The 26973-nt window shown below is 41.0% G+C and overlaps 1 protein-coding gene across 5 annotated transcripts in view; it reads right to left on the bottom strand.

Annotated features, from left to right (window-relative positions):
• hivep2a (HIVEP zinc finger 2a) overlaps nucleotides 1-26973 on the bottom strand; it is a 118972-nt gene that overhangs the window by 68316 nt on the left and 23683 nt on the right. The window contains exon 1 of one of the 5 annotated variants that reach the window (XM_044169043.1): nucleotides 669-973. The exons of the other annotated variants lie outside the window; for them this stretch is intronic. The gene's annotated coding sequence lies outside the window, so the exon portion shown is untranslated. Of the gene's footprint in view, nucleotides 1-668; nucleotides 974-26973 lie in introns of those variants that run through there. 5 annotated transcript variants of the gene reach the window in all.

Here is a 26973-nt window from a genome sequence, read left to right as displayed (position 1 = left end):
AACAGGCTGTGTGTGCGTGGTGTGTCTATTAACAACAGCACCCTGAGAGAGAGTAGAGGGGGATGAGGGATGAGGGATGACAGATAGATAGATAGATAGATAGATAGATAGATAGATAGATAGATAGATAGATAGATAGATAGATAGATAGATAGATAGATAGATAGATAGATAGATAGATAGATAGATAGATAGATAAAGGCAGATTTCTGATTAAGTAGCTTTTGTCACAGCTACCCTTGTCACACACACAAAAACACACACACACACACACACACACACACACACACACACACACACGTGATTACCACACGCTGTCATTCACGGCTGCTGCATTGCCACAACAACAGTGGTCGAGGACATCCCCCCTGCTTGGTTGCAACAGACACAAACACACGCAATAACACACACACACAGAGAGAGAGAGAGAGAGAGAGAGAGAGAGAGAGAGAGAGAGAGAGACAGGAAAGCACTCCCATAACAGAGAAACACTTAGAAAAAGAAAGCATCGCAAAGAAAAAAGAAAAACTCCATACATAAGTAAAGATAGATAGATAGATAGATAGATAGATAGATAGATAGATAGATAGATAGATAGATAGATAGATAGATAGATAGATAGATAGATAGATAGATAGATAGATAGATAGATAGATAGATAGACCAACCTGGCCGGCTCTCCCTCTCTATCACCGAAAACATTCCTCTGTGTTCACACTCCCTCCTTCCATCGCCACGGTAACAGACACACCGACCAGCCGACCCTCTCACACACACTTCTCTCTCTCTCTCTCTCTCTCAGTGTCACACACACACACACACACACACACACACACACACACACCCTAAAGTTTAAACTCCCATTATGTCCAGTTCGTCAGCAGCCATCCATTCATCCATCCGTCCGTCACTCTGTGTGTTTACATCTGAGTGTGCTCACTTGTTCACTGGGCAGGCATGTGTGTGTGTCTGTCGGAAGGTGTATGTGTGTGTGTGTGTATGTGTATGTGTGTATATAGCAGAGTGGGAGCCCTAGAGAAACACTCCTCTTGCCACAGGAGTAAAGCCCAGGCGTGACGCAGAGCCAGAAATAGATGGAGGGGCCCCGGCTGGGGGGGAGGCACTGGGCCAACACATACGGCACTTTTGCAAGGACATACTTGCACACACATACACTTATACTGTATATACATATACTGTATATGCACAACATATAAGAAGAAAACCTTAATACATACATGCATTGAGACTTGAAAAGGGAGTCAAATGTATGTGTGCATGTGTGTATTTAGTGTTTGTACAGTATGTTTGTGTATATATTACAGTGTTCAGAATATGTATCCTTTAAACTGCTGTATTTTTAACACACAAACAAACAAATATATAGTTAAACAAATAAAGACATGAATAAAACAACTATTCTGTCATATATGCCAGAGATCTTAACGGGTATAAAGATTTTTAAACAAAAAGGACTAGCAAACCTAAACCCAAGATGGACCCGTCTGTTATACAAAAACCACATACAGCCGAACAGACCGAAGTCCAAAAACAGTGGCTTAGTTTGGAACATGTTGCCCTTTTTATGCATAGTCCCCCAATTTAAGGACAATGTAGTTGTAGGATAATGATTTTAAAAATATACACAAAGCAACTACAAGGAGTTTTTAATAGCCAATCTGTTGAATACTCCTGACCGGCCAAGTCAGTCACATGACCTCAGCCCATGTTTCACCTGCTGAAGACCCTGAAACAAGTAGGAAGTGAGCCTGGTAGAGCACCACTATGGAAGGTATCAGGTGTCTGCTGAAGTCTGTGGGTCAGAGACTTCAGACATTCACTGTCTGCAAAAGGATCTGACATCAAATAACTTGTCCACTTACTTTGTGTCCCCTAAAATTGTAGTCTCGATATAGAAATTCCTACACCGTTCATCTAATGTGGAAGTAAACACCTTCAAAATTAAGCTGGAATCAGCACTTTAACCTCATTGTTACGGTTTCATTAACAAAATACAATGTGCAGAGTACAGCCAGCAAGAGCCGGCACAACACAAAATGTCTCACTGTCCTACTGCTTAAACACTGCACTGTACATATACTGTATAAAGGCCAGTAGTGAAATTGACTGCACCAGGATAGAACAGAGTAAAACCTAGTAGCCAGTATGTCCCCTGCTTTCCAAAATGCAACGCCCTTAAAGTAACAGAAACAATCCACAACATGATCATGCCGCATCTGACATAGTTCTGCATAGTGTTTTTGTGAATTTGACTAAAGATGGAGCATATGTTGCTGATCTTATCGGACTGTTGCATCTTGTCATGTCCAATAAAAGGTTTGCACAGACCTGCAATTTTAGTAAAAACCTGAATCAAAACTGAACTGCACCTGAAACCTGGTTTAGGTCAGGTTCTCAGGTACCCTTAAAGGTACCCTGTGGAGTTTTCTTGTAAACAAGAAATGTTTTAAGTCCTGCATGGTTTACATCCATGTTTACTAGCTTGCAGTCTTCTTCTTCCCTTCCTTTGTTGGCGCATTGCTGTGTTTCCGCCAACTGTACGTCATAAGAATAGTGTGAAACCATTGGCAGGACTGTGTATCGTTTCATGTGCGTCCTCGTGTGTGTGCACCAGACACAAAATATGGACCTACTCATAAGTAAACTGCTCCACAGAGCACCTAGAGGTAGAAAACGCCACAGTTTACCTTTAAGACCTGTAAAATACACATACATATTTATATATTAAATCACATACAGTATTGTGCAGGTATAAATGTACAGACACAATATGAAACCACACACATGCAACAATTAATACATACATAATACAAACACACACGTAGAGGTATGAGACTGTACACACGATACTGCATGCACAAAACACAATCATGGACACACACAATGTGATCACAAAAGTATCCGCACACTTACAGAAGATATCTGTGTGTATACACTACACTCACTTTTTCAGTCTCGCTCCCAGTGTCTCTCTCTGTTGTGTGTGTGTGTGTGTGTGTGTGTGTGTGTGTGTGTGTCACTGAAACTGGGGCCTGTCACATTGAGAATACTAAACATCAATGCATTTGATATTCATTTCATATATTCATGCATGCACAGTGGACCAACCTCAGGTCAGTGTTGGGATGTATTTTCTGTGTGTGTGTACATGTTTTGTTTGTGTGTGTGTCACACAATGCACGGTATTTGCAAACCTCAGCACAATGCCAGCCTGCGCCTGGTTTAACACTGATGTATACACTATGTATTATGTATTGCCACACATACATACACACACAGATGTATGAATTATGTACATGTAAAGCCTGCTATCTATAGTCATTCTAATGTTTAATTTCGCATAATATAAAATTAAAATGAACTAGCAAACAATTTATGTTTTTGAAATTTTGATTATAAACGATCACACAACGCAGACTCGTAAATGTTTACACACACACACACACACACACACACACACACAGATAGTAGCAACTGCTGGTTATGAAACAGCTGTTGAGTTGAGGGCTCTGTATGTATCTGAGCCGTGAGAGTGCGGCTTACATAAATACTTGATCATATCTGGATTGCTCTCAGTCTGAAAATATATAATCCTCCTTAGGATCACTCACCATGAGGATGGAGCGAGGGAAAAGAAGGAGAGAAAGAAAGGCAGGGAAGGAGGGATCAAGGAAGAAAGAAACGTCAACTGTCAGTGTTAGATGGATACAAAGCCTAAGGCACTGGAACACATCATCATTTTAACAAGATAGTGTGATTAGTGTTAACAACATCAACAACTAAAGCTCCCGTAAGGCTTTGACACCCCCCAGGACCTAATGTTGTCATGCCGTGTTCGAATCATGTAGGCAAAATGGGAATAATTCAAAAACTTTGTGTTGATACAACTTTACATTTCATTTTTCAGTATGGTCACCCCTCATTAATCAATGCAGCCTAAATGATCTATTTTTACCATATTACATATTTGTAGTAGGTCCTTAACAAGTTATACGAGATATAACAAGCTAGCGACAGTGGCTTTATAGCCATTTTGCCAAAAGTTTGTCGACACATCTCCAGTTTTTGCTAAGCAGGAGCAGAAATTCCTCATATCTCCTACTCAAAAATACAACTAGGAGGCTTATATGCCTGTTATTTTCCCACTCTGCTGCTCATATTTATGATCTGTAAAATATGATGAGAACTCAGCATAAGATTTATACAATATGTTGTTGAATGCTAACAAAATATTCATTGTTTTAACGTTGTTAAGTGCTCAAATTTTACAGTCCTGTAAAGTGACGTATCCATCCCACGATGTTATTTTTGGTTGATACTGAAGTTGCAAAGCCGTTCTCAGCAGCAGTTAATATTTCTCACTTTGATATAAGAAATATACCAATTTATTTCTCTACTTTGACTCCTGTATAGCTGCATCTATCTCATCCGCACTTTTGATGACATCCCTATTCTTAATCCCACCCACTTGCAACTTCTGCGTTCACCATGTGATGTTCACTGTGACACAAACAAACGGTGAATACATTTTTTCACAGTGTTTGGAGTAAACAGGGGAAGAGAAACTGGTCAGTAAGGAAGTTAACAACAGTAACAACGAAAACAGCACCACCAAATTCAAACTGAATCCATAGAAAATGTCATTGTCCCGACCCCGCTGTTTTATTAAGGGAGGTGTCATGCTGAAACTACACTGCAATGAGCACTTAGCAGTAAGGATAATAAAAATAAGAAACTACTGGATTATGACCTTTAACAAAATAACAGACAGTAAAAGGGGAAGATGCTATGGATGTGTAGTGTTTATGGAACAGATGAGTTCAGGTTAAGATGGAGGATGTAGAGCGTGACGTGATTTGGATCCCGTAATCTAACTGCTGAATGGAGGCCGTTTGTCTTTTGTAGCCGTTACAAGCCCCTACTCGCTCTTCTTCTTTGTTAATGGGGAATATTAATTTCCTGTATTCCATCTTTACTGCATTAATATTTCATGATTAAATATGGCTAGAAGCGTCTCATCCTCGTCCCCAGCCGAGCTCTGTCTCGGTCTTTGTCTCCCTGACGTTTTACTTTCTGTCTTCCAGAAAGTGTTTTATTTCTGTCTCCCTTTGTCTGGGCCTTGTGTTTCAGTGTTTTTTTTTACTTTTTTCTTTCTTGTGTATTTTATTCTGTCAGTCTCTCATCCTCTACCCTCGAAATGCCTTTTTCTGTCCTAACTCTTCTTCATTCATTTTGCTTTTCCTAATTTTTCCTTTCCTTATCTATATTTCAATCTTTTTCCATCTGTTTCCCTCTTTAAATGTCTCTCTGTCAGTGTTTTCTTCCTTATTATAAAGTAGCAATTCACTGGTTAACGGACAAGCACACACAAGTACGCATACACACATGAATGTACCCACATGTACACATACCTACATGCAAACAACTGATAATGCCTGCAAGTGCCCACATGTGGAGTGTTACACACACACAAATTTACACACACTTAAAATGCATGGGAACACACAACTGTGAGTGCCTCCAAGCTTGCCCATAAAATATTATACAAACATTCACAAAAACTCACACACGCACACACACACACACACACACACACACACACACACCTCTATAGACAACAGAGAGCAGCCAGTAGCTCTGGAAGCGGAGCAGAAAAAATGCAAGGGCTGTTCTTTCCACAGCAGAGTTTCCCTGCAGCAAAGCACCATGGGAAACACGCCATGGTCCTACAGTAAAACAAGGTGTTTCTTTACACAACACCCATGGGGACCTTAACAAAACCTTAAGCTGTGGAGGCGGTGTCTCTTTTAAACTGGACATTGATAGATATAAGATCTGTAATTAAATCAAGCATTTCTCCATAGTTACACATATTGAGAAATAAGCAAATAAAATTATTTCTGACCAATGCTGTGATTTCAATTGCAATTATATTCCATTAGTTAAACTTTGGGCCTTTCCTGATTGTCTACATTGTAGACTACCAGTCATCTCCCAAGCACTTCACTCTGTTTTTACGCTTTAGCATGTTCTTTTATCAAAACGTCATGCCGATAGAGCTTCATTGAATTGAAATGAGAGAGAGACAGAACGAGAGTGGGACCACTTTAGCTTCTAAGCCACAGGGAGACCCAGTTGAGTGTTATACAATCAAACCATGCCAACATACACACACACACACACACACACACACACACACACACACACACAGGCCAGCTGTCCCTAATTCCAGCAGTGAAAACTATCTCTGTCTATTTGTCTATCTCTGCTTCCCTGTCTTTCTCTCCCTTCCTCTCTCGTCCACTATCTCTGAGTCAAACTCTATCTCTATCTGTCATTTTGTCAACCCTTCTACACTACATGGCCAAAAGTTTGTTCACACCCCTGTCCAAGCTACCCCTGGTAGCTTTACTCTAGGCCCCTTAGTTCCAATGAAAGGAAATATTAATGCTACAGCATAGAATGATATTTTAGACAATGGTTTGCTTCCAACTTTGTGTCAACAGTTTGGGGAAGGACCCTTTCCTGTTTCAACATGACAATGCCCCACACAAAGACATGCTTTTCCCCAGTTTGGTGTGAAAGAACTTGACTGGCCTGCACAGAGCCCATCAACCCCATCCAACACCTTTGGGATGAACTGGAATGCCGACTGTGAGCCAGACCTGATCACCCAACATGAGTGTTGGTCCTCGCTAATGCTCTTTTGGCTGAATGGGAGCATTTCCCTGCAGCCAGGTAGAAACACCTGGTGGAAAGTATTCCCAAGAGAGTGCAGGCTGTTATAGCAGCAGATTAATGCCAATGGTTTCGGAATGAGATTTTATATAGGGATGTAATGTTTGGGTGTCCACATACTTTTGGCCATGTGAAGTATCTCCTTCTCTTACCTGCCCTCTCTCTCCTCAGTTTTTCTCTCTTCTTTTCACTCTCACTTTCTCCCTCTCCCATCACTTCACACCCTCTCTCTTTGTCTCTCACACTATGTCATGCTACAGGGTTTCATGTTGCCTGTGGCACCTGTCGCCCCCTGGGGGTGGTACAATGCGCGCACACACACACACACACACACACACTTGCACAGAGACACACACACTCCACTCAACTACCTTAAAAAGGTGGTGTTCAATAATAGAAGTCTTGCAGTGCATATAGGGGTCTCCCCACTCATAACAATGGTGACACACACAGACACACACACACACACATACCCGTATGCCAGCAACCTTCCCAGCAGGCCAAGTGAAGACTAAGTACAAACCTTCAAGTTCACCCTCATTAAAGAGACTGCTGCCTGCCTCTCTAACACACACACACACACACACACACACACACACACACAGCAGTGGCCAGCTGCACAGGTACAGCTAACAACAGTGGATGACGTCAGCTCTTAAAAGGTTACCACAAACCTGATTGCTGATTACAAAAAACACAGTGTTTACCCCAAACTTCTGTTCATTAAAGTTAACGAGTCAAACCTCAAAACAGAAAGGTTATCCTCGACTTTAATTACAGAAAATCAACACAAACTCAAATCATCCCACATACCTTATTTCTGCATCAGAGAAGTAACACCTGTGACATGCTGCCGTAATAGAAACCATGTATTAATAAACATAGGAGGAGCAAATAAGGACAAAGAAGAGAAAGATGAAGATTGTAATTTTGCTAAAACTAGTTAGTTTTTGCTGTTGGATTAGCTTTTGTAACTCGAATAAAGGGTTACTTTCTTCAGTGTAAAGCTAAACGTTCCTGTGGTTTTCTGTCAATATTCAAAGAAAAATTGCTGTCTCTAGCTGTACTAGCTACCTCCTCATTTTTAACAAGGTAAAAGAATTTAGTTGGCATGTAACAACAAACCACGTGAGTCCCAGCTATTGGCATGCTTTCAAAGCCTCATGTTGGATGCTAACATCATGTCCTTAGCTAGCAGTGTAGGCCCCTGAAAACAGACCTTATTATAGTAATAATGAAAGTTTGAAGTTTTTTGTATAAGGCATAAGTCTGGTGATAGTCTATATTTTTCTTCTAGAGCACCAAATATGTTCCAGAGTTGGCCCATATTCAGTGGGCAACTGACTAACAGAGGCATGTCCATATCTCAGACAAATTTTGGTTACCAAACGTGGCCCAAAGTTGGCCAAAGTCCTCTTAAATATCAGCCTACATCAGCCCAAAACGTAGCCAACTCTGGCAGTCATATATGGGCCAGATTAGGCATTTTGTGCCTCTGGTGGCAGAACAAAGCCAAGTCAACAGAATATGACATATTTATTTTGTTTTTCCTGTGTAATGCGTGTTTTTCTTTTTTTTTAACTTATACATTAGCCACATCAAATACACATTTCAGATCGCTTTATTATTAATGAACAATAAAGCTTTTATGAATCTGAATCCTAATATGAGGAGGGTCTGGCTTAAACAGTAAATACATGCAATGTTTAAAAATTCTGTGTGTCAAATTTGAACATATTTTCACATCATGTAATATTAATATTAGCAGCTTTAATCCATGAATATCGGCAATATGAGAGTCTGCATCCATTTTGTTTGAACCTTAATGACAGCCATTTGTCTGTTTGTCTATTTGTTTGTATTTCTGTATGTCTGTTCAGCTATTTGTTTCTGTGTGTGTCATTCGGCCCAGGCTTGCCCCACAAAGCTAAAATTATTCGGGGCTGTCCCCACAGATGCTCCAGCTATGTGTCCTTTTCACAGAAGCCACTGGGGTATCCAGTTTAGTGTTACACAAGCAAACTATGCCAGCACATGCACACACACACACACACACACACACACACACACACCAACACTCACAATCAAGGTCTATGTTAAATAGCAGTGGGATTAGGAGGGCAGAACTGTCAATCACCGCTGACTGAGACAAACTAACCCACTGGCCTAAATCTGCTGGTCATTTTTATTGTTTTACCTGCAAAATACACGCTGAAAAGAATGGTACTCCAAATGACTGTTGGCATCTGTAGAGTAACTTAACCAATATTGATATTTAGCAGTGTTGATCTGGCATAAAAATCCAGATCAGAATCACCGTTTTGAATAAAAAGCCTCTACAGGAAAGGATACTATTACTCAAACTGCTGAAAATCTTTTTTCAACATACCCTGGATTTGTTGAGTCTCTGTAAATAATATTATAAAGAGTACGGTCTAGACCTGCTCTATAGGAAAAGTGCAATGAGATAACGTCTGTTATGAATTGGCGCTGTATAAATAAAATTGAATTGAATTGAACTGGTACATTCAGGGCCAATTCCCTGATGCTTTTTTCAGCAAATTCTAAGCGTGAAAGCTTTCATCCATTATAAAGATGATTTGGGTTCCATTTACATGTATTCATCCATGTGTTTAAGAGTGCAGAGCTCTTTCGTGTACCTGTGAAAGGGACGGCGAGCTGAGATATTGGAAATATAGGAGGAAGATGTTGTTAACTCTGTCTTGAGAATCACCAAGTAGAAAGCAGGAATTGAAATCTATCAACTGGGAAGGAGCTGTTAAATTACTCCATTCTAATGACATTTTGTCAAGTTTGTGTTAAAGGAATAGTTTGGAAACATTTTGGGAAATACACTTATTCACTTTCATTCCATCACCTAGCTTGGCTTTGTCCAAAGTGAAATAAATACACCTGCCAATACCTCTAAAGCTGACTAATTAATATAGGTTTGGTACCATTACACCTTCACAGAGACCTATATTAACATCTGCTAACCAACCATATCTGGCAACCCAGGCTATAGCCAGAGAAGCTGCAAAGAAGTAATGGGCAGATGGATAAACTGTTTTTCTTTAAGTAATAGTTACGGACGGAGCCAGCCTGGTGGTTTTCCCCTGCTTCCAGTTTTTATGCTAAGCTAGGCTAATTGCCTCCAATCTCCAGCTCCATACTAAACACACAGACATGAGACTGGTATCAATCTGCTCATTAAACTCTCAGAAAGAAAGCAAATAAGTGTATTTATCCAAATGTTGAACTAATTCATTAAGGTAACCAGGATTGAATGTGTGCACGTACTGTCTTTATGTTTAAAGTGTGCCAACTGAGGGTCTACAAAAAACAAATAAATTCATATTTAAAACCCATTTCAAGCTTTATTCTTAGTACTGTTTGCATTTAGAAAGATCTGACTGTACTTCATTCTGTAAATCAGCACGAGCTAAAAACTGATGATAATAACAGTATCTTGGGTTTGAAGCGCAGAGGAATTTGTTGTGATGATACTGATAAAGACACTTACGGCAATAGCTGCAAAACAGCAATAGAAAGTCACATTAAGAGCAAATAAAAACATTTTGTATATGTGTATCAGTATTATAACTTATTCTGGTGGAGAAAAGTGCAGCAAAAAACCTACATTCTATGTTGTTTCAAATGGAGACATTTAAAGTCATAACTCGCTCGCTAACTAGCTCGGATAAAATCTAAAATGGGAACATCATGATGGCACTTTCAGTTAAGTTTTTGTTTGTCAAAATTATGCTTTTAAAGATCAGATTAGATGTGCTGAACTGCATTTTGTCAAGGCACTCTTGCTCTCTCTTCCCCTGAGCTGACAGGAAGAGAAGCTGCCAGGCTGGCTCTGTGTGTGCTTGTGTCAGTCAGTCAGCCAGTGGTTCGTTAACTAATTAGTGAGCTCGTTTATCTCATTAGGCTCTGATTGATCTGCCAGCTGATGGACTGGCAACTAAGCGCCCTGTGTGTGTCTGTTGTACGTCAGACGGAGCGGGCTAATCGATATTAACAACACAGGGAAGAGTTTAACTGTTATGCAACCTCATTATCTGGCAGCGACTGCACAATGTGGGGTGTGTGTGTGTGTGTGTGTGTGTGTGATTCCAGCGTTACACCAATGTCACCAGAAGGGCAGCCTTCCTGTTAAGTAGGAAATTAGCTCAGATAGCACGGCTAGCTGGCTGTCGGATGGTATCTGATGGTCAGGACAGTACATGGCTGGATTCACACAACTTTCAATTGTGTGACAACCTGCCAGACACGCACACACACACACACACACACACACACACACACACACGATCACACACAGTAACAAGATAGTGTGTTTTTGTATACTGTGCAATTCAATGGAAGAGTAAAGGAATACAGTACTCAATTACCTTCTGTGGTTAGTAAAAATAGATTAGTGTTTCAATTATCGTATTTGGTCATTATTTATATTTTTATTTAAAAAGATTCTGTTGCACTAATGATAGTTATATCCAATATTTTCCCACATGTTATATATGCAATATTGTGCAGTTTTGTAAGAGTACTAATACAAATGCAACATTATAAAAAGTTCCGCTTTATAGACATGCCCGATTTTTTTACGCCCATGACATTTTTATGTTGATAATAATGTGACAGTTCTAATCAATGTCATGTGATAATTCCAAAATAAGTAAAAAATAATATTGCTTTTCAATGCTGATACTGGTGAATAGTAATACTATTATGATAGTGTTAAGTGATTAATCGTTTAAGTCATATATTAACTAATAATGGCAAACATTCGCTGGTTCCAGCTTCTCAAATATGAGAGTTTTCTGCTTTTCTCTGTTTGTAATATATAATAATATATAATTGTGAGTTGTTAGTTAAATCTGTTGGTCGGGTAAAACATGGGCCACAAATAAAACATACTGTAATCTACTCTACATAAGTCAACATTATAAAAGAAACACATCCAATTTGCTTTATCCTCCAAGTCTAACTCTGATAGAGGTGATGATCTTTCAAAACTCAATCACTCTGTTCTTTCTCTCTTTAGATGTTTAGCTTGTGATTTCCATACATGTACATCCTGTATGTAGATTCTACTAAAGCAACTTGAGTTGTCATCCTAAATTTTTGTGGGATTCTTCTCAGACTTTAGTAGTAGCTCAATTTTACTTATTCTTTTCCATTTCAGCTGCTTCTGTTAGGCAGAATCCGACCTCGCTATGACTTACTTCCCCCTCGGGAAATTAAAGAAGGAAAAAACAAACAAATAAAGGAGTGCTAGTCAGAAGCTGACGAGTCACCCTCTGCTTCCCGACAAAAACAAAACAGGTTGTTAGCCACCAGAACTGGGATTTGGGATCCAGGCACCGGGAAAACGTGAGGCATGTCGGGAAATCTTCATTAAGGCACCGTGGGAACGCTTTTATATTTCAGCCTTTATTTCTCCAAGGGGGAATTCCACACATTCCCACCTGGGAGCTGCCCAGTATAACCACAGCTCTGCACTGCTGGGAGGTAACAGCTGCATGGTTGGGAGTTGAACCAGCGACCTGAGAGTGCCAAGCCTGCTTCTATAAGCTGTAAACTGCCACTGCTGCCCTTTACAGAGCAGAATATAGAGCCAAATTAGGCAGCTAAATTTAAACTAGTTCACCTATTCGACATTAGTACTTCAGTGCATCCAAATAAGCAGTGTTGGGTTTTTAATGGAAAAATGACTCTTTCCTTATTAGTGACACTACTCTCTACAATACTTGTGTTACACAACTGTGTGTGTTACACAGTTTCTCAACCCTGCGGAAACCAAGAGATTTCCAAAACTAATAAACTGACAATGTAATATTTGTTTGATACATTACAATTAAAACCAAATGAATCGAAAATCTTAAAACTTAAATATGACACACTTTCTATATAATTCATGCAGGATTTGAAAATAAAATACAATAGTCTTACATACATTTACTTGACAACTGGACAGCTCTTTAAATGCTGGAACTATCACAATTTGGGGGTCTAAAGGTGCTGAACCAAGGCCAAAGGCCACCTGATCAATAAATAGTAATGACTTAAGTCCACAGCAGACATAATCTACATTCGATTCTCACAAAGCACATGCTTTTTATGGTCTTAAATAAATACATACTTTGCACCAATAAATTCTCACTTTCTGAGTTGCATGTTGGCTTGTTCATGTGTACTCTGCTCCTAGATCTTATATTTCCCACATGACTTGAAGGCAGCATAAAACAAGAGGGCTCTTTTTGTTGATAAAAAAAAAGAGGTGAAAGGGTCATTCAACCAATTTTACACATTGCGTAACTGCTAACTAAGTTTGAAAAAATAACCATGTCATCTGTTATTTCTTCTTTTGAGAGAAACGACATGGGCATTTACCAGACAGGAAGCACCTAATGAAAAAAAAGCCTTATTGAGTTGCATTATTGGTAATGTAGGATCCAGCGGTTAAGGGGCTTGACCTATATTTGAGACTAAAAGTCAGGATATTTCAGGCTCTGCTGCTTTGATTTTGACAGTTCCTTTTTTAATCTATCTCTTAAGAAATTTATGGAAGTGAAACACTGAATTGCTGCAGCGCCCCTTAAAAGAGGTTCATCTGAACAGTATGTATATAGTATATAGTAACAATGTCTTACTGTAAAGTAATGCGATTGCAGCATTATACACTAGACTAACATACTGCACAGACTACTGCCTTTAAAGTAGATACCACACCTTTCCTAATAACTAATTATGCCAGACAATATAACAGAATGATGTTAATATATAAAAGTATGGTATATGTATTTCAAACAATTCCTTAAAGCAGCTGTAGCTGTGCAAGTCAGCAGAAAGTTGAATTCCTTCTTACTGCATGTGCTCCATTATGATACTGTAACCTGAGTGACACTAGGGGCACTTTTGATGAAATACGCTGATGAGGTAAATCCAGGTAAAAGCCATTAACCTTCATTGATTCCTGTTATTAAATGTGTATCGATCACAGAGGAGGAAGTGGAGATCAAAGAGAAACAGACAAGTTGGAAGAAGAAATTGAGATTTTGGAAAACAAGATTGCAACTCAACATCAGGTAGATATTTCAGTATTTTGTAGATTCAGTATTTACACACACACACACACACACACACACACACACACACACACACTATTCTAGTTCTGACTGCCTGTTCACCTTTAACTTTCCCTGTGACGCAACAGCTCAGGGAGGGCAAGGAGAGGCCAAACTGTAAAAATCTGGCTTTCCTCCTCTAAACACACACACACACACCCACCCACACACACACCCACACACCCACACACACCCACACACACACACGCACACACCTCGCAGTGCCACTGCACCATTCAGCATCAAATATGCATCAAATTATATAAGAGAGGCTCTTATGTAACAGACTCTATCCCCTTCCATTCCCCAGTGTGTGTGTGTGTGTGTGTGTGTGTGTGTGTGTGTGTGTGTGTGTGTGTGTGTGTGTGTGTGTGTCTGTGTTTTCATGCTGAGGTCTATGGCTAATGAAGCCATCTTTGCAGGGGCAAAACACAGAAACAGAGGGAGAGAAATGAGAGGAAGAGAGAAGAGCTAAATATAACTCCTCTGGCCCTGAGAAGCATCTGAGAAACAGGAGGAGGAGAGGAGAGGAGAGGAGAGGAGAGGAGAGGAGAGGAGAGGAGAGAGAGAGAGGAATGGACATATGGGGAGAAAAAAATCTGAATGACAGTGAAGAAAAATTAAGAGAAAAGACAAACAGATGGGGCAGCATCCTTTCCTTGGAAGCCAAATACAACTAAATGTTAAAGTTACACATTCGTGTTAACAGACTCAACAGTCTGCTTCTATTTTTTTCATTTGGGGAAAGTTTACATTCACCCAGTCATACACATCCACCTAGCAGCTTTCCAGTAACACCGCAATCTACTGCTCCTAATCCTGCCTTCTGCCCACCAAAGTTTGCTGTGACAACATGTCAGTCTTCAATGGTCTGTCGATCCCAGGTGTTATTTTGTTTATTTACTGGTATGTCTCCCTCGGGCGACGCACAAATGACCTTATCGGTCAGTCACAAAAATCTCAAAATCTTTATGGCAGCAACTGGATCTGAGGACTTAAAGGGACAGTTCACCCCAAAATCAAAAATAAATATTTTTCCTCTTACCTGTAGTGCTATTTATCCATCTAGATAGTTTTGGTGCGAGTTGCAGAGTTTTGGAGATATCGGCCGTAGAGATGTCTGCCTTTTTTGAATATAATGGGACTAGATTGCGCTCGGCTGCTCAAAGTGCCAAAAAACTCCATTTGAAAAACTCAACAGCAACGTCTCTTTCCAGAAATCATGACCCGGTTACTCAAGATAATCCACCGACCTTGCTGTGAGCAGTTTCATGTAGGAACTATCGGTAGAAAGAAAATAGCGCTAAATAATTTCAGCCGACTGTCAACACCAACTGACCTAGACTGAAACATTTTCATTATTCAATACTTTCTGAAGTGTATGCATTGTCATATTTTTCATCATCAAACCCACAGCTAGTATTGTCCATAGCCAACTGCAACGTGAGTGAGTGAGCCTTGCGGTTTTTCTAAATTAGACAAAAGGGAAAGTTGCTCCCATCACTTAACATACTGTATACATAACATACATCATTTGCATTGGATTCTGGTCTATTTTCTCTTCTAGTAGGTGAAGAATGAGTTTCCTCTTCCGTTATGGATTCCTCCCTGTACGATTGCTAAGTGCAAAATGGCAGCTTGAGCCTCGGCTCTTCGATTCTGAGCTCCAGTGTTGCTGCTGGAAACATCTGGACATGATGTCACATCCTCTGGGTTCGAGAGTAATCCACACCGCCAGTGTTTAGTGAAGGTTTTCCGGAGTATTTTAGTTGTCCGTCAATTGTCATGGAACTGGTTCCCTTTGATTTCGACAAATCCATCAATCCACACAACTCTTAGACTACTCGACACCCCCTTCCCTGTATACTTCTCGTGTAATCTACTGTAAACTATTTTTGTCTACTGGCAGACCATTTTTGGTGGTGTCTCTGATATAAGTTTTGTGTAACTCCAAACTCCATCTGCTGATGAAGATTTGTGATATGATCAGAACAGCTACTATATGGACCCTGTCGTGAGATTCATTTGTCAATCTAAGTGTGTAGTTTAAGGTGTATTTTTCTTTTAAATGTCTAAAAATGATACTCCATTCTTTTCCCAGGCCACTGTGTGATCAGATTTGCAACTAAGACACAAAACAAATCTGTAATATCCTTCGATATGTATGTGCTTAAGTGTTTTTTTTTGCTGTTGATGTTACAAATATGAGATTTTTAAAAGTCTAGTAGCATTTGTTCCCAAAGAAAACCTCACAGGTGGGAAAACTTCTTCTGTTCTTGCTAGAATCCTTCAGCTCAGCTCAGCTCAGCTCAGATCAGATCATCACGCCCAGGCAGCCTTCGCTTCAACATACACACATGCTGCCTAAAAAAACAGCACCCCACAGACAGAAACATAACATATATAGCATAGCAATCTGCTACCACATAGCAGCCTCGCTGCCTGGCGCTGGAATCCACAGCTCTGACATTTCTGCCCACCGCAAACCGAACGGGAAACCTTTAACGGCCTGAGGTCGGACTGAGAGAGAGATGGAGATAAATTACAGTGTTTGGTTTGGTGAAGAGAGTAGAAACCAACTGGGAGTGTGAGTGGGTTCATGTACAGCATGCATGCCTCTGTATGTGTGCAGACTGTACGTGTATCTGCATGTGTGTAAGTGCATCTTGTTGCATACATGTCTGTGTTTGTGTGTGCATGTACATATTTGTGCAAACACTGTCTGTTTAAAAGTGTTGTGCCGTTGCCAAGTGTCATTTTCACGTGTGTTGATGTGCTTGCGAGCGTGTTTATGTGCAGCACTGTTCTCTACAAACCTGTTTTTATAGATATAAAATAAGGGTATGTACAGTATCTTTAACTCTGTATATCTGCAACTCTACAACCTGCCAGTGTCCACTCTGGGGAAAGTTTGCCAACATCAGTCCCAGGGTAACAATTTAAGCAGCAAAAAAAGACACAAAGCTGTCAAAAGCAGCTGATTTCTGACTTGAAAACACATAAAAGTTGTGAAACTATAAAATGCTCGAATGAGAAAAAGGACACCAAAGAATAAAGTACGAGACATGACATCCAGCTGTGGTGAAACAGCATACAGATTTTACAGTTAACGCTGGAATGTGTTAATTTAAGAGTGGACAGATGCCGGTCATTACAAAGTATCTCTGTAGTATTATGATACCTCAATATATCAGCACTATTGCATACATGTACAGTATAAACAGTACACAAAAGGCATGCCTTGATATATGTAGTATATTGTTTTGTTAAGTCATTTAGTTTGGTAGTTTAGGACATGTGAGATTGGAAGGTCAGCACTGATGTCACACAGGGGGATTGGTCTGACTCTTTATTAGCTACTGACGTGAAACACCTGGGCAGGGGTGCCAAGCATCCACATTTTTGAAGGGTGGCAGTTTTCCAATTACTCCCTACTTGTGTTTTACGTCATCATTCATGTGATTTACAAGATAAGACATCTAATATGTACAATTAAAACAGAGAGCGTTGTGAAGACACTGCAAAAATAGAAATCAAGTATAGGAACGGTGGAGAGGCTGAGTTGTGACAATGCCACAAGGGTGACTGGGACTGTGGAACAATTTGAAATTTTGCCATCCAGGTTTTACTTATCACCATCCTGTTAACACAGACTGGGGAAACTGAGCACACTGATGGGGGACAAAAAGACAGGGCCAGGCTGCGGGGACGCTAGGTGGAAAGTAGGCCATGTTTTCAAATTTTCTGCAGTAGCCATGACATTTTGCTATTTAACAATATATATATATATATATATATATATATATACTCTAGTGCGGAAACAATTAGTTGATTAATCAATTAGTTGACTGACATAAAATTAATCATCGACAATTCTGATAATGGGTTTATCATTCAAGTCATTTATCAAGGAAGAATGACAAAGATTGTCTGGTTCCAGCTTCTCAAATGTGAGGATTTCCTGCTTTACTTTTAAATCGTTGTGAATTAAATATCTTTGGGTTTTGCGACTGTTGCTCAAAGAAAAATAAGAAAGCAACAACAACAAAAAAAAAACTCTGAAGACGTCACCTTGGGCTTGTGATGCACATTTTCCACTATTTTCTGTCATTTTATAGACTCAACATTTATCAATTAATGATTAAAATAATAGACAGATTCATTGATAATGAAAATAATCCTCAATTACAGCCTGTTAGTTACACTTGTTAGATACAGTATTTAGGCATATACATACATACACAGTTGCCAGTTTATAAGGTCCACCTAGCTAAATCTAATGTAGTCTGATACAACAGCACCACAATAACCCCATGAAGGTTATAATGTTAAATTTTTGTTGAAACTGTTTTAGAGGAATGTTGATTCAACTTCATGGTCATTTTTGAGGCTGTAGTTTGTGCTGGTTGTTTTGTTTTATACTGAGAGGTGTTTCAGTATAATATATGTATATATATATATATATCCATTAAAATATGATGATAGATTTGGAGTGGTCCTGGCCAATCTTATATCATACCTATAAAACTGCAGGTTTGTCTACCTCAGGCCTTCATCTTAGCTGCACAATGAGCAGGAGCACGGGCCAGGGCTGTCAGTTTACAAAAGCTTCTTTTCCGAAGCGCTGTGGTTGAACTCGTCCTCCTGAGTCCCTTCTCCACATCAAGTTTTATGTAGACGTATTACGTCAAACTAGGTGGAAAATAATGATCCAAAGGCCATTTCCAGGCAACTAAAATATGTTTTAACACCTTTTAAGGTCCTAAATGCAGATAATTTACCTTTCTCCCTGTCAGTATATTACTAATTGCGGTACATTTCTGTCCATAATAACGTGGGTATTCTGAAATGAAATGCCTTAAGATGATTCATAACTTTTATACTATCCCATAATGTGCTTTACTTTCATGCCAACAATCACGATTTTGGAAGGAATCTCTCCATATTTACATTTTTTTTTAAACGAGACTTATCTGAATATATTTGTATAAATATCTCTGGCCCTCAGCTGAACGTCTCAGCGTTTTCATATCCAGTGGGAATTAGATAGATGGAGGACAGAGCAAAATTTACTGATGACATTGAGGTAGTCTAACAAGAGATCACACACACACACACAGTGACACACACACGCACGCACACACACACACACACACACACACACACACACACACACACACACACACACACACACACACACAGACGGCTGACAGCTGTTTCTGATCCTCCTATGTAGTTTAAGTTAACAGAGAGGTCTAATATCACAGAGTTGTCAGCCAAATCCTGTCACTGACACCATTAGTGTGTGAGTGTGTGTGTGTGTAAGTGCATCAAAGCATGGAAACACACATCAGGTACAGATACTTTCAAAACAAACAGTGAATATATCTAAGTGTCTTCTAATTTCGCCTCGTGCCTCGTCAGTTAAAAGACTGAAAGTGAAGAGAGAGACAGAGAGAGATCGGACCGCTGACAGCTGAGAGAAAAAGGAGGATCTGTTTTGAATTTTTGGGTTTCTTTTGGCACATCGGGATGAAAGAGGAGATGAGGAGAGGAGGGGAAAGAGGAGAGGGAAGAAGATGAAAGGATGAGAGAGGAAAACAGGAGGAGAAAAGGGGAAATGGACAAGAGATGAGATTAAAAGAGAAAAGAAAAGAGGTGAGAAAAGGAGGGAGGGGAACTAAAGAGAGGAGAAGAGAGGAGAGGAGAAGAGAAGGATGTAGAAGAGGAGAAAAGTAGTAAGAAAAGAGGAGAGAGAGGAGAGTGTGAGATGAAAAAAAGGGAGGAAAACAGTAGGATTAGTTAAGGAGAGAGAGAGAGAGAACAAAGGATGGCAGGGGTTGGAAAGAGAGTAAAGAAGGAGGTGAAATGGATGGAGTAAAAGGATGGAGGAGAGACAAAAGGAAAGCTTGAAAGAGAGGAAGGAGGGGAGGACAAATTAGAAGGATGGATGAAAGGAGAAGAGGGAGATGAAAAGAGGAGGAGAGGAAGAAGGACAAGGAAGGAGAAAAGAGAGAACTGAAGAAACCAGGAGAGGAGAAGAGAAAGGGAAGTAGAAGAGGAGATGAGGGGGAGGAAAGAGGAGAGGCGCACATCAGAGAGGAGACAAACTGGGAAGAGACGAGTCGAGACAGGACGAGAACAGAGGAGAGGAGATGAGAGGAGAGAAGGGAGGAGAGGAGAGGAGAAGAGAGGGGGATGAAAGGGAGGGGAGGATTGAATCCAGAGACAGATAGACGGAGCTTTGAAGAGGAGGAGGGAGGAGAGAGGGGGATCAGAGTGAGTGAAGGATGAAACAGGAGGTGAAGGGACCGAGTGGCTGAAAGAAGAGGGAGGCGTGGATGGAGGGATGGAGAGGCAGAGAAAAAAAGAGAGGGAGTCAGAGATAGAGAGTAAGTGATTAAAGAAGAGGAGAAAAGTGAGGCATCCTTTGAATGAATGTGAGGAGCAGAATTCCACAAATTTTGGGGGGAACTTTAAATTTCTGACATTTTGTTTTAAATGTGACATCTTTTAGTTATTTAGATGGAATGTTAGATGGAAAAATACACGTCACTTAAATGTCTGTGGTGTTTACATGCCACAGTTTTTTGTCGTACCATATCGAGCTAGCATATTTAGGTCTCTCAAAAGAGCTTATGAAGATAAGTCAAAAACCTGATGATGACCGGGATGCTAGTAGTAAACACACTCTTGAGAAGGACCTTTTGATATTTTTTGACAATTTTTTTGCTGTGATCCCAGGACGCCATTAGAATCCATTGCAAGTGAATCCAAGCTGACTACAACTGCCATACTCTGCGAACTTTTCAGAGTGTTTCATGGAGTAGTCCTTAAATGACTTCCTTAAATCTCAAAAATGCCAGAGAGAAACGGATTTGATTTTAGCTCGACCATGATGCATGTGAACGTTTATCCAGTGCAGGGTTTTATAAGATAAAGGGAGATAGTTTTTTGTCAACTGACAGAGGAGCATGAAATCCTATGACTGAAGCAAAAATATGAAGAGAAAAATTCAACTAAATGCCATGCAAGCTTCTTTTTCTTCTTTTGGTCCACTAAGGCTATTCAAAGTGGGAGCTGCCCAATCAAGCCACAGTCCTCCGGTGTTGGTTAATGTCTTGCCAAAAGGTACCTCTGAGAGCTGTGAGGGAGGGGCAGGCATTAAACTTGCATTTTTCCCACCCCCATCGAGGTATTATATGTATAACATACATTTCTCCACACTTAAACACTTGTGACTGCTGAAAAGACAGACAAAGAAAATTCAGCAGGGACGTGTTTTTTGGGTCGTGCCAGATTTACTTCCCCACTTTGAAGCGCTAATTCTTAGCCTGCTAGGCCGCTCTCAGCACTAACTGTCGTTAGCATGTGCTAATCCCTAGTCGTATGACAGACAGGAGGCGTAAGGTGCTAGCCAGCTGTGCTAGCTTTTAAGCCTTAATACCCTGAGTATGAGTGAGCTAGCGTGGAGCTAATCAGTCTTAATGCCATGCATATGGAGTTAGCTCCGGAGATGGCTAGCTACTGTAGCAGCGGCTAATCCCAGCGGCTACAGGAACAAGCCCAATCCCCCGTTTTCCCAAATATGTCAATTTTAGAAACTGCAGCATGAGATTAACATTAGAGGAACAGAATAAAAATAAAGCAGAGGAAAGGAAAGAAAATGTGTTGGAAAAAAAGAGGTAGCTCTGAGCATTTGTACTGTAGCGCTGAGCTCTTGTTCCTACTGAGGCTGAATGCACTTACTGTAATTCACTTTGAACAAAAGCCAAATGAATATATTTCATGTAAAAGAGACATAAAGACAGGGCAAGGAGTGGAAAAGAGGGTAAAGGAGAAACAAGGGCAGAAGAGAAAGGAAAAAATAGTGGAAGTAGGAGAGAAGGTAAGACATTTAGAGCATTTCTCTAATTTTCCTGGGTTAAAAAACATCTGAAGTACCAGAGTGAGACACACACCACAGGCTCTTCAGTGTGTTGACTTTCTGTGCAAGGACAGGAAATGACGTCATACTGGTGTGGGAACAGAAATATCTTAGTAGCTCTTATCTTTAAGTGCATGTGTGCGTCTGTACGAGTGCTTCAAACTGAAGCACCTGCTGCTCTCTTTCTCTCTCTTAGTCTAGAAAATCACAGCCTTCAGTTGGATGCCTCCTCCTCCTCCCATCCTCCTCTTCCACTTCCTCCTGCTCCTCCTCCTTCCGTCCATCACATGGTACAAGCCCGAGCGCCAGGGCACTGACATGGGCCACAATCTCTCTCTCTCCCTCCCTCTGTCTATCTCTCTCTCTCTATTTCTCTCTGTGTTTTGGGCAGGAAGCCACCAAGTGGCACAGCAGAGGCAAGCCACCTGTTCCACCCTGGCAGTGAAGATTGTGAAGGGATGGAGGGAGTGATGAAAAGATGACGGCAGGGGGAAATGACAAGAGGGGGGAGCGAGGTGAAGAGGAAGGGTGCGATGGCGTGAGGGAGGGGAGGGGGAAAGAAGGAGGAGGGAGCAAGAAAGCAGACGAGGAAGGCAGAAAGGGGAGAAAGAGGAAAGCAAGGAGGGATGGGTGAGTGGAAAGGAAAGAAAGATGAAGGGAGGTACAGAAAGAGAGCCAAAGAAGGGGTGACAGAAAGAAGATGGAACAGGAAGGAAAAGACTGGAAGAAGTAAGAAAGAGGAGAGGAGGGCGGGAGAGAATGATGGGAAGAAGGAGGACAGAGAGGAGAGATAAAAAGGTGGAAGAAAAGGAAAGATGAATTAGAAATGAAGATAGAGTGAGGGATGCTGAAAAGGGAGGGGAAAAGAGAGGAGGTGGAAGATAGAAGGAGGTATAGAAAGGGAAGAATGGAGGGACAAACTGAAGGAGGGGGATGAAAGAAGGAAGGGAGTGGACAATGGAGAAAGGAAAGACTTAATGACGGATGAAGCAAAACTGGAAACCACTGCGGAAGGGAAGGATAAGAGGGGGTTACAAAAAAGGAGGAATGGGAAAAGAAAGAAAAGAATGGAAGAAGTAGGAGAGAGGCAGGGAGGGAGGGAGAGAATAACAGGGAGAAATACAAAGGAAAAGAGATTAAATGTAAAAGGAAAGGAAAGATGGAAAAGGTCGATAGGAAACAGAAACAGAGTGAGAGAAGAAGAAGAGAGGAGGCAGAAGATGGGAGGAGGTTTAGAAAGGAAGGGATGGAGGGATATAGGAGAAAAAATTATGGGAAAAATTAAAGTGACAAATGGAATGAGGGATGAGGCAAAAGAGGAAACGAGGGAGGAAGAGAAGGATAAAAGGGGTTTACAAAAAAGGGGGGATGAGACAAGAAAAGAGATACTGTAAGGGGTAAGGGAGAGGAAGGGAGGAATAGGATGATATGGAGAAGGAGGAAGGGAAAGAGAGGCGAGGGGCGCAGGAGGTGACTGCGCCTAATGACAATCCCTCCTCCCCCCTCTTAACCTTGTCCTCTCTCCATTCATCACCCCATCTCTCCTCCCAAAAACGTCTCTCACTGAATGGTTCTTCAGCTGATTGGCCTCCATGCCATCCTGCAGTCAGAAGAGATTCTCTGACTTAATAAAAAGATCAGCCTGAAAACTCTGAAGGGCTTTTCACTACGAAAACACTCCAAAGATCAAATTTATGAATGAAAACAAAAATTCACGTCACGCTTGGTCTGAGTGCAGTGTTAGATGACAGTTTGGTGCAGGATGCTAAGCCCTAGTTCATTCGCAGTGGCAACCCACGAGGCTGAAAAATGAAGCCAACCCAAAGTGCCAAAAACTGCAGTTTATCGAATGGCCACTTGAGGCTGGCTCCAAAAGTGAGTCAACCCCCATGTCAAGCCCCATGTTAAAATGCCAAACCTCACAGCAAAAATAATAAATAATAATAAAATAAATAATAATAAAATAAAAACATGTTTACAGCCTGGTACAAAAAACTCTTTTGGTCTCTATAGCTAATTTCCCCGTTCATGACAACTGTACAGGGGGTGACTTTTTTTTTTTTTAACTCAACCGTTTAAATTGTATTAAGGCATAAAGTTATGCATAATTAAAGATGTGGCCGCTACTGCTGTCAGCATCCAGGCTTCATTCGGCCCTCCTCAGCTCTACCTCTTTGCCTATTTTTGGATTAGCCAGTCCGGCACTGCCAAGATGGCGACGGCCGGAGCCGCCTCGAGTCGCCCACTTTGACGACACGGACACTATGTCCATGTTTTATACAGTCTGCGGTTCATTCATATGGATCCATTCACACTGAAAGGTGAGAAGCACTGCCACAGTGCCACCGAGCCTGAGCAATGCTACTACCGTTTACTACTAGTAGTATTGCTAAAGTTTACTTCTTCTTGTTACTGTTACCTAATGTTTTACTAATGTTCATTATTGTTTATGATTATTGATAACAGTTTATTACTGTTTACAACTATGTATTAGAGAGGACACACTGGTGTCCAAATACATACACAAAATACAGCGGACATACAGTCTGCTTACAGGGAAGCACACAGACGCACACACAACACCACAGACTGATATACATTAAACATGCACAAACCCATGCAAATATAAATACAGAAATGCACACACTGAACCACTTATGCAGAGTATAGTCGTTCTCACACTCACACATAGAGCATGTACAGGAAGTGTGCAGGCTGCAGAAGCAACAAAGCCGTCATTTGCATGAGGAACGATGCGGAAGCGAAACCAGAGCTCCTTATGGTACCGCACGGTACTCAGACACACCACTACACTCTCTCTCTCTCTCTCTCTTGCAACACACACACACACACACACACACACACACACACACACACACACACAGCACTACTTTCCATGTGATTTGAATGCACAAACAAAGAGGCCAGTGGACTTCTGGTTACCTGGAGGAAATGGGAACCAAACTAACTGCTGTTGTCTTGGCAACAGTCATATACCATAATGCTATTCAAATTCTGCCGCTCTGTTATCTCATTCATTTGGACACAGCTGTTAGTCAATACACATGATCATCATTCTGCCCTGTGTGTGTCTGTGTGTGTGTGTGTGTAAAACTCCCTCTCCATGCAATGCTGTCAAGGCCACAGCTTGCATCCGTCATACCAAGCCATGGTCGCCATGGCAACAGAACATACACTTCGTCTTCCTCTTCACCTCCTGCCTTTTTTCTACTTTTATTATTTGAGCATACTATTGTGTGGGAGTGGAGGTGAATGTGTGTGTGTGTGTGTGTGTGTGTTTGTGTGTGTCCAAGTGTGTGTTCACTTCACTTCCTGGTTTGTTTTAGCCAATCACTGAAGCTCAATGTCCACTACTGGTTTTTCATTTTCAGTGTACTTCTCAATGTACCCACTCTGTGGTTACCATGGCACCTGCATCTCCATTTGGTCCTCAATCTCTCTCTCCCTTTTTTTGTTTTCTTATTTCACTTCATTGAGTGGTTTTCAGCTATTTTTCTGTGACATGGTTCATTTAGTCAGTTTTTGGATCTTGTTGCTGCTCAGCAGTCTGTCTCTCTCTCTCTCTCTGTCTTCTTTGTCTTCTTATCATCCAGATGTTTTTGAGCATTTGTCTTTTTTGGTTGTTTAGAAGCTATGATGTGGATCATGCGTGCTACGGCCATCGCAGTCACCAAAAGTGGTGTTCATCCCTCCAGTAGAGTTCCACGGACTTGGAGAATCTACAAGGAGCATTGAAGCTGTTCTCAACACTTTACTAACACACTTTATGTTGGCTTTTTGACAGTTCAATGCATTAATCTGTCTCCTTGGTCCACACAGACTTGCCTTGTTTATTACATATAATGCTTAGGTTACTTAAGGCATTAATGAAACAGGTGGCAGCGATGGGTCCCACTGCTGTGTTTGCATTGCTGGAAATAAAACAAAGAAGAAGAAGAAGTGGAGGCAGAACCATAGATGTATACGGTGCATCAGCCTTGTTGCCAATTGTTCTCATTGACCAACTATGGCACTACAACAAAAAAATCCCCTGCGTATCAATAAGCATTGTCCCAATTGACCATCATTATAAAAGACACATCTATAAAACTGTCAATAGGAAACCTTGAACTGCAAACAAGGTCAATAATTACTCTGCACTTAGGATATGGACGTGTTATTTCAGCAAGTGCCCCAAAACAAGATTTGTTTATGTTCACAGCGCCCTCTAGCAGCTGTAGTAATTATGACGGGAGCAAAGGAGGAAGTAAAGTGACAACGTTATAGAGCATCATGGTCCGTAGGGTGGAGGTCGGTTGGATGGATGGGTCAACAAAACATCCGACTTGAACACGGGAGATCGTTGTCCATTTCCCGTTCCCAACCTACAGTCAACGCTGTTTTTTTTAAAAGCATGACCATGATCATTCCCTAACTTTAACCACTTGTTTATTACTGCCACCATGACAACAAAGGTTGATGTTGTGCTTCCAATAAAGGAATCAGATCAAAAAATGTTTCTATGTGTCGTTCTGGAGGGCAAGGGCAAGCAACGTATTTTGTTGTTTAATTTGGAGGACTTGTTGGCATGGAGACATACTTTCTGTCTCTCGGTCTGTCTGAACAGCTTGTCTCAGTTTGGAGCAGCCATTGACATTTGTCATTCTCTACGTCCTTAAAACCCACCTAACACACACACACACACACACACACACACACACACACACACACACATAGTACGTGCATTTTGCAGCATGTGCACAGTCTGCAAGCACTGACGCACTTCCTGTGCATGTTTTCTGTTGTATGTGTATGTGTATGTGTGAGTGTGTGTGTTTTACAGAGATGACACTGTAGGAAGTTTTAAACCCCACACGTTTGTGCTTTGAGGTGCAGATACATGATCTATTTCTGACACAAGCACACACACACACACACACACACACAGAGTCGTGGGTGAAAACGCACATAGAAGAAGGAATGATGTGAGAGCGAAGGAGAGAGAAAGACAGAGGGTGTTTGGATGACATAGTTCATCTCGTCCTTGATACGAAGCCGCCTGTTACACAGGAAGAGGAAGTGACACCGCCAACACACACACACACACACAATACGCTGTTCCTTCTACTATGCAGCCTATTTGCAGCCGTC

This window comes from Siniperca chuatsi, linkage group LG16 (genome assembly GCF_020085105.1).
Source record: "Siniperca chuatsi isolate FFG_IHB_CAS linkage group LG16, ASM2008510v1, whole genome shotgun sequence".
Taxonomy (NCBI): Eukaryota; Metazoa; Chordata; class Actinopteri; order Centrarchiformes; family Sinipercidae; genus Siniperca; species Siniperca chuatsi.
Note: the sequence above shows the minus strand (reverse complement) of the source record. Positions and strands in the feature narration are given on the sequence as shown.